The sequence below is a fragment of the Gossypium raimondii genome, chromosome 12 (genome assembly GCF_025698545.1).
Source record: "Gossypium raimondii isolate GPD5lz chromosome 12, ASM2569854v1, whole genome shotgun sequence".
Taxonomy (NCBI): domain Eukaryota; kingdom Viridiplantae; phylum Streptophyta; class Magnoliopsida; order Malvales; family Malvaceae; genus Gossypium; species Gossypium raimondii.
Window position 1 is genome coordinate 43,751,111 of NC_068576.1, and position 12,885 is coordinate 43,763,995.

General features: G+C 34.9%; 1 long non-coding RNA gene across 1 annotated transcript; it reads right to left on the reverse strand.

The window, feature by feature from the left end:
* Nucleotides 1-9,965: 9,965 nt before the first annotated feature.
* On the reverse strand, nucleotides 9,966-12,847 carry LOC128035310 (uncharacterized). The gene is made up of 3 exons (XR_008191675.1): nucleotides 12,753-12,847; nucleotides 12,182-12,272; nucleotides 9,966-10,359 (listed from the first exon to the last, which is right to left on the reverse strand). It is a non-coding gene; the product is annotated as an uncharacterized LOC128035310 (long non-coding RNA).
* Between the last annotated feature and the right edge of the window lie 38 nt (nucleotides 12,848-12,885).

Sequence of the window (12,885 nt, forward strand, 5' to 3'; positions counted from 1 at the left end):
GTGGGAGTGAGAAGTTATTTCCTTCGTGAGGTCTTCACCTCCGTGCAGGATAGCGAATCGCTTTCGGGATACATCCGTACCTATGTCTTCATGAGATTTTCATCTCCGTGCAGCCATAGGGAAATGTATTCCCCTGAACCGAACTCGATCCATATGAGCCTATAATGGGTGAGGATTGAGGAATCTGCTGGTTTGGGTACCTTCGCTTTAGAGCCGAACCACATGTAGTGAACCTAAGAGCCCACCCTAGGAAGAACCACTTCAAGCCCATAGTGGTCACCCGAGTAGGTGTTCTATTTATTCTTACTTGCTTTTGCTTTGTACTAACCTGTTGTCTTTTTGGTTATGATTGCATTGTATTTTCATCATAAAAAAAAGAGGTGTTGATTCATGTTCAGTTGCTAAATAGAGAGCTTGTCATAAGAAAATGGGTTTTTTGATAAAGTGGATGACAATACGGTTGTCCGAATATAGTCGGAGAAAATGTGATAAGAGAAGGATGATAGTTTAACGGAGGACTACACGACTATTGCTCCGTTGTCCGAGGATTCATGATGACAAAGATTATTCAAGAGCAGCTGAACTTTCGTAAAGAGAAGCCAACGAGTATCACGAGGATGAGTGAGCAACGAGTCGGGGCCCGGATCAAGTAAAAGGAGAAAAAAGAGACATCTCTTTTGAAAAGTTCGTGAGATTTATCTTAACGCTCGAATGAAGAAGAGGATCGAATATCCCTGCATATGAGGGCAAAGCCGTATATATATCTGTTTTATGTAAAAAGATCTATTTTCTAGTAAAGTTGTTCTAATGGAATTGAACCAAAATCAACGTCTCTTTTTGCATTCATGCATGTGCATTACATTTCATTGCATACATCTTTTCATTCATTAACATTATATTTCATTGCATACAATAATTTTCCTAAAATCGAAAAGTGCATTGAGTTCAGAACTCTAGTACAGAGCCAGATGGAGGATAAAGAATTGGAATTCTTTGGAGATATCTATGGTATGGAAAGGAATGATGTTCATGCCTTTGAAGAAGGAACTAAAAAATTATCAAGAATTTGTTTCTACATCCCTAGAGGCGTTCTAAACAACCAGACTGTGAAGGAGATTCTTGTAAGTTTTTAGGACCATTTCAGAGTAATATTTGGAACGATATTATTGCTCTAAGCCTGGGAGCAATAGAAAATCCTTTTGTGAAAAATGCACATGTCCACTATTCTTTATTTCAACGAAATGCATCTTTGTGTCTTGTTTTGGCAAACATTCTTTTGTTCATTCCATTTCATTCATACTCATACCACACAAATAATTCCCCTTTGATCCATTAGTTCTTTGAGTCTTCTTTCGTTCCCTAGAACAGGTCTCCAGATATCAATGATATGAGTGACATTGCTATTGACTCAGAACTTTCTTTTGAGCAAGATTTGTGTCTAGAGGAACCTCAGGACTTTGAAGATGATCGAGACTGTCGCTTATCTCCTGATTTATTAAGGATGGTAGAGCAAGCCAAAAAACAGATCCTACCTTACAAAAAAAGATCAGTTGGAAATTGTGAGCTTAGGAGAAGAGAAAAAGGTGAAAATCAGAGCCTGTATCACTGCAGAGACAAAGCGGGACGTCATTGAGTTACTCTGAGAATTCAAAGATGTTTTCGCATGATCAAGATATGCCTGAGCTACCAAGACGTATGGATGCTGTTGAGGCTAATAAAGTATTAGAAAATGTCCATAAGGGTGTCTGAGGAAAACATGCATTGATTTTGCAATGGCCAAGTAAATCATGAGATTTAGGTACCGCTGGTCCACCATGGAAGGGGATTGCATCAGTTATACCAAGATACGCCACAAGGGCCAAATTTATGGAGACAAGATTTATGTGCTTCCTTTATCTCTTCATGTTATGACTTTTCCATGGACTTTCTCTATTAGGGGCATGGATGTCATTGGGTTGACCTCGCCAAAAGCTTCTAGCGGTTATCGATTCATCTTTGTGGTCGTCGATTACTTCATAAAGTGGGTAGAGGTTGTTTCATTTGCCAATATCACAAAGCTGACAATCAGTAAATTTCTTGAAGAATCATATGTCAATATGGAATTCTAAAAAAGGATCATATTAGACAATGCATTGAATTTGAACAACCGCACGACATCAGAATTTTGCAGCCTGTTCAAGATTAACACCATGTCGCCCCAAAATGAACGATTCAGTGGACGCAAAAAATAAAAAAAAACAAAAAAACAAAAAACAAAAACCAAAAATAAAAGAAAAAACCTCTACCGGGGCAACTCATTTCTTATTGGTATATGGAATAGAGGCAATTTTACCCATTTCAGTTGATATTCCTTCCCTTCGAGTCTTGTCAGAGCTGAAGTTGGATGAAGTGGAATGGACCCAGGCCCGATATGATCAGTTAAATTTGATAGAAGAAAAAGGTTAAAAAAGCTATCTGTCATGGTCAAATGTACCAAAAGTGAATGATGTGATATCAACAAAAAGGTTCACCCCGGAAAATTCCATGAGAGGGACCAGATATCGAAGAAGATCCTTCCCATACAAAAGGACTTCAAAAGAAAGTGGATGGCAAACTGGGAAAGACCATACGTGGAAGGCCTTATCTGAAAAAGCGTCGACATTAACCAGGATGGATGGCAAGAACCTGCCCAATCTTGAGAATTCTGATTCAAGCAATGAATACTTCACTTGAAAAACAAAGAAAAAAAGAAAAGAAAAGAAGAACGAAAAAAGAAAAGGAGAGGCCAAGGTGAAAACCTGCAAAGGGCGCCTTGAGACCAAAGGGGTTTTGCATGGAAAACCCAGGAATGGGCAATTCAAATTTTGATCGAAGGTGGGGTATGCGGTACTTTTTTCCTCTCCGAATTAATAAGAAGGAGAGATGCTACATCTTGGGGCATCAACAAAGTCTTCTAGGACTTCTAAACACATATCAAGTTTAAAAAGGTCCTCAGGATGTTTGGGGCAGAGAAGCTCATGCTGCGATATCTAGGGCACCTATTTCCATTTTTGTATTTTGGCAAAATAAACCATCTTGATTAATTTATTTTCATTTTTTATTCTAGCAAAATTTGCTATCTTGATTGATTCATTCATTTCGAGTATTTGCTCTCAACAAAATTTCATCTTGTCCATTTTGATATTCTTTTTCAAGCATTTTTCATTGAAATAATGATTACTGGACTGATAATATTCAAGCAGAAGGAGTTCTGCATATTACTCTGAAAACTTCTAAATAGTACGAGGACCTGAAACAGGGCTACTGTTTAGAACTAACCAACTTAAGGGTTAGAAGCATTGGAGAAAGAATAGTCTAAATTACGACTATTTCTTTGATTTTTTTGTCAAAGATACCGACTGAACAAGAAGGCATCAGCGATGGAACCTTTATGAACAACGAGGAATGACAACTCAAACATTAAAAAGGGATCATTCTCATGGCATTCTACATTCATACAAATATCATTCAATGCAAATATCTTTCATACACATCTAGTTAGGAGCGCTTAATTCATTCTGATCATGTCATCCTAAACACTAGACATAAATAGGTCCATAAAATAGATTTTATAGGTCATGTTCCCCAGAGAACAGATCAAAGAAACAGATCCTATACCCTTGAAGTTGTAGTGGGATGGATTGAAGTCATTAAAGTAGATCTTGTCTTCATGTATTGGCGTGAAGTAGATCGAAGAAAGCAGGTCCTGTCTTCCTATATTGGTAGGAAGTGGATCAAATATGTAGATCTTGTCTTCCCATACTGGTGGCAAAGTAGATCGAAGAAAGCAGATCTTGTCTTCCCGTGTTGGCAGTGAAGTAGATCGAAGATAGCAGGTCCTATCTTCTTATATTGGTAGGAAGTGGATCGAAGATGCAGATCTTGTCTTCCCATACTGGTGGTGAAGTAGATTGAAGAAAACAGATCTTATCTCTCTGAAGTTGCAGTAGAGCAGATCATATCAAATCTTACTTCCCTGGCGGTGCAGTGGAGCAGATTAAAGCTACGATGGTGAATCTTGCTTCCCTAACATTGCAATTTAAAATATTGAAGCCGCAACGGCAAATCTTACTTCCATGGCGATGCAGTGGAGTAGATTAAAGCTACAACAGCGAATCTTGCTTCCCCGACATTGCAATTTAAAATATTGAAGCCGCAACGATGAATCTTACTTCCCTGGCGGTACAGTGGAGCAGATTAAAGCTACGACGGTGAATCTTGCTTCCCTGAGATTGCAATTTAAAAGATTGAAGCCGCAACGGTGAATCTTACTTTCCTGGCGATGCAATGGATTAGATTGAAGCTACAACGGTGAATCTTGTTCCCCGACATTGCAATTAAAAATATTGAAGCTGCAACGGTGAATCTTACTTCCATGGCGATATAGTGGGGCAAATTAAAGCTACGACGGCGAATCTTGCTTCCCCGACATTGCAATTTAAAAAATTGAAGCCGCAACGGCGAATCTTACTTCCCTGGCGATACTGTTGAGCAGATTAAAGCTACAATAGTGAATCTTGCTTCCCCGACATTGCAGTTAATCAGATTAAAACCACAGATCTTATCTCCCTAAGCAGTAGTGGAGTAGACCACATCAAGTCTTATCTCCCTAAGCAGTAGTGGAGCAGACGAAAAAAACCAATCCTATCTCCCTGAAGTTGCAGTGGAGCGGATTAAAATCACAGATCTTATCTCCCTAAGTAGTAGTGGAGTAGATCGCATCAAGTCTTATCTCCCTAAGCAGTAGTGGAGCAGACGAAAAAACCAATCATATCTCCCTGAAGTTGCAATGGAGCGGATTAAAACTATAGATATTATCTCCCTAAGCAGTAGTGGAGCAGATCACATCAAGTCTTATCTCCCTAAGCAGTAGTGGAGCAGACAGAACCATAGATCTTATCTCCCTAAGCAGTAATGGAGCAAATCGCATCAAGTCTCATCTCCCTAAGCAGTAGTGGAGCAGACAGAACCACAAATCTTATCTCCCTAAGCAGTAGTGGAGCAGATCACATCAAGCCTTATCTCCCTAAGCAGTAGTGGAGCAGACGAAAGAAACCAGATCTTATCTCCCTAAGTAGTAGTGGAGCAGATCACATCAAGTCTTATCTCCCTAAGCAGTAGTGGAGCAGACGAAAAAAACCAAATCTTATCTCCATAAGCAGTAGTGGAGCAGATCACATCAAGTCTTATCTCCCTAAGCAGTAGTGGAGCAGACGAAAGAAACCAGATCTTATCTCCCTAAGTAGTAGTGGAGCAGATCTTATTAAGTCTTATCTCCCTAAGCAGTAGTGGAGCAGACGAAAGAAACCAGATCTCATCTCACTAAGTAGTAGTGGAGCAGATCACATCAAGTCTTATCTCCCTAAGCAGTAGTAGAGCAAACGAAAGAAACCAGATCTTATCTCCCTAAGCAGTAGTGGAGCAGATCACATCAAGTCTTATCTCCCTGAAGTTGCAGTGGAGCGGATTAAAACCACAGATCTTATCCCTCTGAAGTTGCAGTAGAGCAGATCGCATCCAGTCTTACCTCCCTGAAGTTGCAGTGGAGCAGACTAAAACCAAATCTCATTCCCATGAAGTTGCAGTAGAGTAGATTGAAGTCATATCTCTCTAAAGATGTCGTGAAGTGTATCAAAGCAATAAGACGCAGTAGACTAGAATGAGGCTACTTGAAGAAGAGAAGCACCAAAAGAAGTCAAGATCTGGTGAGGCCAGGCAAAATTGGTCCTTTTTAAAGTCTTTGCTCTGTTCTCGTTACACGACAACAAGCAAAGAGGGGCAGCTGTAAGACCCAAATTTTGCCCGGGCCCAGACAATAAAACCCAAATAAAAACAAAGCCCAAATAAATAACCAACAAACCCAAAACAAAAATAAACCCACTACCCAAATTACAATGCCCAAATAAACCAAAACCCTAAAGCCCAAATGGGCCAAAATCTAAAACAATTTCAGCCAAACAAAAAGAAAGGTAGAAACCCTAGCCGCATATCTCGCTCCCAGCCGCCGTCCTTAGGCCTGCTCCTGGCCGCCGCACGCTAGCCACGCCCCACACGCACCTGACACCTGCAGAGAGAAATCAATGCTACCAATAGAGGAAACAAATAGCAAAAGACAAAAAAGTAGAGATTAACAGTTCTGTAAATCGGCTATAAAAGCCATGAAATATCGATGTATTTTCTCTTCTTGGTTTTTTTACAATCATTAATAAAAAAGAAAACTGAAACAAAAAACCAACTTCAGAGGTAAAACTTCTATTTTTTATTCCTTTTTTATTTTCATCTTTATTATTTTTTGTTTTGTGTTTTCGCATACTAAATAATAAAAAGGAAAGGAAAAAGAAGAAGACTCACCTGTGCCGCTTCGTGGCTCGTCGTCGGACGCTTTCCCCGGCGTCGAAGTCGACAGAGAAGGGCAAAGGTTGAATTTTTTTCAATTTTTTTCTATTTTAGGCATTTTCCTCCTTGATCTAAAATCTAGGCTTAAAAAGGGCTAAAAATTAGAATTTTGAGGTTTTTCGGCCACCGTGGGCGATGACTATCGTCGGCAATCGGCGGCTACCACGGTGGCCAACGGCCGGCCCTTTGCCCGGAAGCAGAGAGAGGGAGAGAGGGGGTTGAGAGGTTTTCTCTATTTTTTTTTTTGAAAGGGAAAGTAAAAATAAGGGTTTTAGAAAAAAATTTTGATTTATATAGCAAGGCCAAACGGCGTCGTTTGGGCCTGTGGGCATAGGTCTCAAAACGGCGCCATTTTGGCCAACCCGCTCGCGACCCGACCCGCCTGGGGGGAGATCTGCGTGTTTTGGCTTGGAGGGGCTATTTGCAGTTTCAGCCCCTTCGCTTTTGTAGTATAGTACAATCTGCTCCTTTTGGTTTTTTTTAATTTGGGCCGAGAATTTTGACCTTCATTTCAATCTGGTCCTTAGACCATGCGCAAACTCTGACTGCGTTTAGGGATGGGGAATATTTCCCTGAAGGTCCCTCATGTCATCAGCGCATCTTATTTCAGTCCCCTTGCGAACTGTTTATAATTTTGCAATTAAAGCCTCAATTTTTAATTCCATCTCAATTTCATCATCAGTCCTTTTAATTTATTTATTTATTAAAAAATGCTCTTTCATCATTATTTATTTTAAGTTTTTATATTTACTATTTATTTGAAACTGTTTTACATATGATTTATTTAAATTTCTTTTGTATATTGTTTATTGTAAGCTTATGTATATATTTTTCAAATTGTTATATATATATATATATATATATATATATATATATATTAAAAACTGTTTTCTATGTTTATATATATTTTTATTTTAATTAGCTTCATTGTTATTTTAGTTTTTTATTCATTATTTGGATCATCTATTATTTATTTTAATTGTCTCTATAAATTATTTATTTTGAGTTATTATTTTCTTTAAATTGATTTATATATTATTTTGTCTCGTTTGCTTTGATTATTAATATTTGTATTTGATGTGTTGTGTTGTGTAATTATTACCGTCATGTGTATTATGTCGTTTACTCGTATTTACATGCTATAGTGATTTATTCGTTTAATATTTTTGTCGTAAACAATTTCTCCATGTTGTATATTATCATTCTATCGATATAACCCTTCATCTGCATATTGTTTTTAACTTTACATTAATTTTTACCCAAATTCGTAAAAAAGGAAAATTTTGGAAATAAAGGCAATACTCGATACTTGGGATCTTCGGGAGAATTGGGCCCTAACGTGCTGGGTTCTAATTTTTTTCATTGAATCTAAATAATCGATAATGCTCTTTAATAAAAAACATAAATAAAAGCTCATTATCGGGATTTTAATACGTTGTATCCTAACGCATTGGATATGACACGTTGTTCTCTCGATACGAGGATTTTTCGAAAATAAAGGCCATATTCTGTATTTAGAAAATTCGAGAAAATCGTGCCCTAACTTACTGAGCTTCGATTTTTCTCGCGTTGATCCTAAATAACCTAATATCCTTTAAAAATTAAAATAAATAAGGTTTAAACAAAAAATAAATGCAAGATTTCTCTCAAAAATACGATGTGTTGTGTCCTAACTTACTGGACGTGACATCTTGTTACTTCGAGATAAGGAGGCATTTGCCATTTTGATTTATTCGAGTAATTTTAAAGTAACGCAATATAAAGAGGGATCGTATTTTTAAATTCTTTTCGAGTTTTTAATTTTCGACACCAAGACATTAAGTAATCGACTAGGTACCAATTTTGGGCGTATCGAGGGTGCTAACCCTTCCTCGTGAATAATCGACTCCCGAACCTGTTTTTCTGAATTTCGTGGACCAAAATCGTTGTTTTAATAAAATCTAAATCATTTATTAAAAACAACCGTTTTACGAGGTGACCCGATCACACCTCATAAAAAAAGGATTGGTGGCGACTCCCATTTTTGTTTTTATTTTTTTAAAATCCAAGTCGACCCAATTTTATCAAAAAATGGTGTCAACAACATGCATGACATTTAAATTATTTTTTTAAGATGATGAAATATGGATTTGAATTAATTATGCATGAAATATATATGTCAGTAAAACTCAGAAAAAATCACTTTTCCACTGCAATGTCATAATTAAATTCTGTCTAATAAATAAACTAGAAGTTAACTAAGTTTTCAATAGTAATCACCTTTTATAAGAAAAACATTAAATTAATTGTATTTTATCAGCCCATGATTCGTTTTCCAAAAATAGACTAAGTCTTTCTAAATATAAACAAATATTTTAATTTGACTATTTAAAATCTTCGATCGCCTAGGCCATCTCGGTGGCCAATGTAATCTCTCAGATCCGGGCCTACCGTCTAGGCCAGGTTGGGGAGGTTACAATATCAGTGGCATAAATTACTAAAAACATATTTTAATCATATTCAACATAGATTATTTGATTTTGATTTGAGCTGAATTAAGATATTTAATTTGGACTTATAAATTTGACATTTGTAAAAGTAAAAAAAAAAAAAAAGATAAGTGATTTTACTTCAAACAAAAAGAAGAGATAATTTGTTACCACCTAAATTGATGAACAAGAACTTGATATGATATATACATGAATACGGTAACAATACATTAATTGTGCTACAATCGTGTCTTACTTATAATATCTTTTTCTTTAGGTATATTGTGTTTGTACAAAATTAGTAAAGACCAAAAACTATGTATCAAATATGTTAAATTCTAATTCCAATTCCAATTTGAGTTTGAACTTGATTTGTAACACAAAATTTGAGCTTGATGTCAAGTATGAGAATCCAACTCAAGTTTTATCAAATAAACAAGCTTAATTAAATTTAGTAAAGTTAATTAAACCATTTTAATCTTTATCTTGTATCAAGTTTATATTTTAAAAGTGAAAACCAATGAAGCTATATTGGAGCTTTCAATTCTCGAGGTTTCTATGAAGATTGACATTGCATTTCTAGGCTCAGTTCTACCCCATTAAATAAATTTAAAGTTTTTATTTTAATACAATAGTTAATATTTTTTTTCAAACGCATATAACTGGTGGTGTAGGAAGGGGTCAGGCTTTTGGTCCGCTTTCTCTCGATACTATTTTCAAAATTTTAATGTTTTTAGTATTTTAATATTTAATACTTAGTAAAAAATGACTTTGAATAACAAGAAATATATAATTTAATCTTTTATTATCCTAGACCACAAATAAAAATTTTAGAACATAATTCACATTTGTTTCTAAATGGTTGGACTAATAATCAATTTATTGGCATCATGCATTCCAGATTTGGTAGCATTAATTTCCATGACTACATTTAGGATAAAATAATAATAATTAGTAAATAAATCCGATAAATCCTCCCAAGGATGTGTTGCTGATTTACTTTACCTTTTAGACATAGTTTCATAAGGAAAAATTAAAACTTAATAATCTCAAAAATCCAAAGAAATTAATATTACTCCATGCGACACAAAATAAGATACTATATATATTAAAGCCATAAGCTGTAAATTTCCACCAACATAGTTGATTAGATATAAAGAGACGGAGAAGTTTTCATTCAATTTGTTTATATTCGCTGTCATCTTAATCTTTGCAACTTGTTAGTTTCTTATATAACTCTTTTATTTCCTTTGGTATGAATATTATCTTTTTTGTTTAATCTAATCCAAGGGAATTTTGGTTGCAAATTCAGAGATGATTGCGGAGGCAAGAGGACCTGTCATTTCGTGTAGATGCAACAAAACTGAAGATTGTCATGGTATTTGTGCCTTGTGCTCCAACTATAAGTGCAATAATAACCGTTGTACTTGCCTTTCAGACACACCTCCTTCTTCATTGTTTTAGAATCTACACACTCCTATAATTAAATTAAATGGTGAGATTTTTGTGTAATTTGAAATAAATTATCATGCAATGAATCTAATAAGAAAAAATATTGTTATTATTTTATTTTAATTTTCTTTTTACCCTTCTCTCCCCCTCCCACCCTCCCTCCCTTTCTAGTTGAGTAGGTTACATTTCAAATATATAAAAGAATTACAATCTTGTTTTAAATCTAAAAGAAATAATAGTAAGAACAAAAGATAGGATAAAATTTAAGACACAAAATGATAAGATAATTCTTCTTTCTACTTGTATCTCATAAGCTTGTACATGGCTTCAATCTATAGTGCTTCAACAATTATAGGCTAAAAATAATATGAATAGGAATATCAAAACCCTCAATAAATTGAATAGGTATTTCATAAGTTGTAAGTTCCACCGCATTCTTTTGGTGGGGACACTTTGTTAATTTATTAACAACACTCTATTTTAGATGTGTATCAAATGGAAACGTTCTATATTAAAACTTTATTAGAAAAAATTGCGCAATCACCTATTATAAGCTACAACATTAAAAAAAATTTCTAAGAAAACTTAGTTGGACAATACCTTGAGTAAAGGAAAGAATAATACCTTGGGTAAAGGAAAAAGTAAACATGTTTTAGACTCCCCTTAATTTTAAAAATATTGAAACATGGTACAAATTTTGAAACCATTGCGAGCTAGGCTCAATGTGGTCAAATCACCATTATATGTAATGCGGTTATACTGTCATTTAAAATGCGATATAATCGTCGTTCTCCTCATTACTCCCGGTGTAGTGCACTGATAACATAAAAAGGAATATTCTTGAGTGACAACCACCACTATCGGTGGCAGTTTTGGGGACAGCTTTGGGCGGCTCAAAAGGTGTGTTTTAAAAACTAAAAAATGACCATTTAAATCAGTAACCAACGCCAAAATTCCAGATCTAGAATGGGAAATTTTCCTACTGAAAAATTAAGAAGAAAAAAGGAAGAATAAGACATTTACTCTAGAGATATCTAAGAGGCGGCAATGGTGAACCTTGTGGCAACTATAGAGGTCTTCTTTCACGTGATAAAAATACCAGATTTAAAATTAAGGTAAAATAGCAGCAATGAAGAGAAGGGAAATTGTGCAAAAATCCATTACCAATGAAGAGAAGGTGGGCAGCAAAAAAAGGGTTTTGGGCGACAGAACAATGAGGGAGAATAGAAGAAAAATTGGAGAGGAAGAGAAGAGAGGAAGAAGAAGGGGCAGCTAGGGTTGAAAAAAATTGACTGAAGCCTGAAAAGTTAATAACAAAGTGATATTTATACCTAGATTAATAAGCATGACCAGCACAAAAATAGGGAAGGAGAAAATTTAGCAAAATTAAGCTATTTTGCAAGTGAATGGAATAAAACTTGAGACATTGATCTAATTATATTATTTCTCATTTTCCTTTCAATCACTGGGCTATTTACTACTTTTGATATAATTCTACATTCTTTTAAGCAAAAATTTGGGATGTTACAAGTAGGACATCCAAGACTAGCACCCGAAACAATAAATAACCCTAATGACATGACATTTGTAACCTATGTATTCACGAGGTTCATATGAGCCAAATTCCACATCCAAATCATTTAAACTTATTCACATTATACCATTACAAGCAAACATTCATATAGTTCCCATTTTTCAAATATAATCATCTATTTAGCTAATACTGCAATTCAGTCCAATTCACTAATTGTCATATATCAATCAATTTAATTCATTCATAACATGAATCATAGTTAACATATTACCAAAAATAGCAATTAATAAGTTTAAACAACATGCGAACTTACCTCCTTAAAAACGATTACAAACGCGATGTTGACGACTATTCCACTAACTTCGTTTTTCCACGATTTGTGTTTGGTTGATTTGTTTCTTGAGCTAAATAGTAATTTTAATTCAATTAAACACTTAAGACAATTTAAAATTAAACACATACATTTAAGCCCTTTTATTCTTGTTTTACAGAATTACCCTAAAATTTCACACCTTATGCAATTTAGTTCCTAAATCTAAAACTTTTAATTTAATTACATTTAACCCCAAACCATGCTAGCCAAATTTCTTATATTCCCTATACAGCCCATATTTTTCTCACTTTCACAAAAATTTCATATAATTTTACTATTTTATCATCTTAGTCCTTAAACATTAAAATCACTAAAACTCACTTTACAAAACAATCATATTTCACTATCAAGCTTACAAATCCATCACCAAACTTTAAAAACACTAAAAATTCATCAATGACAAAACTCAAAATATTTAAAATTTTACGAATTAATCCCCGGGTTAGCTAGATTTGGCTACAACGATCTCAAAAACATAAAAATCATCAAAAACGAGTTGAAAAATACTTACTTGCACACCAACAAAGCCTGACCGAATCTTTTATGTTCTTCAACAATGGTTTTCAGTTCTAAATAAAGAAAATGAAGAAGATGATGATAATGGACTTTTTGTTTTATTCCTTTACTAATATTTTAACATATAT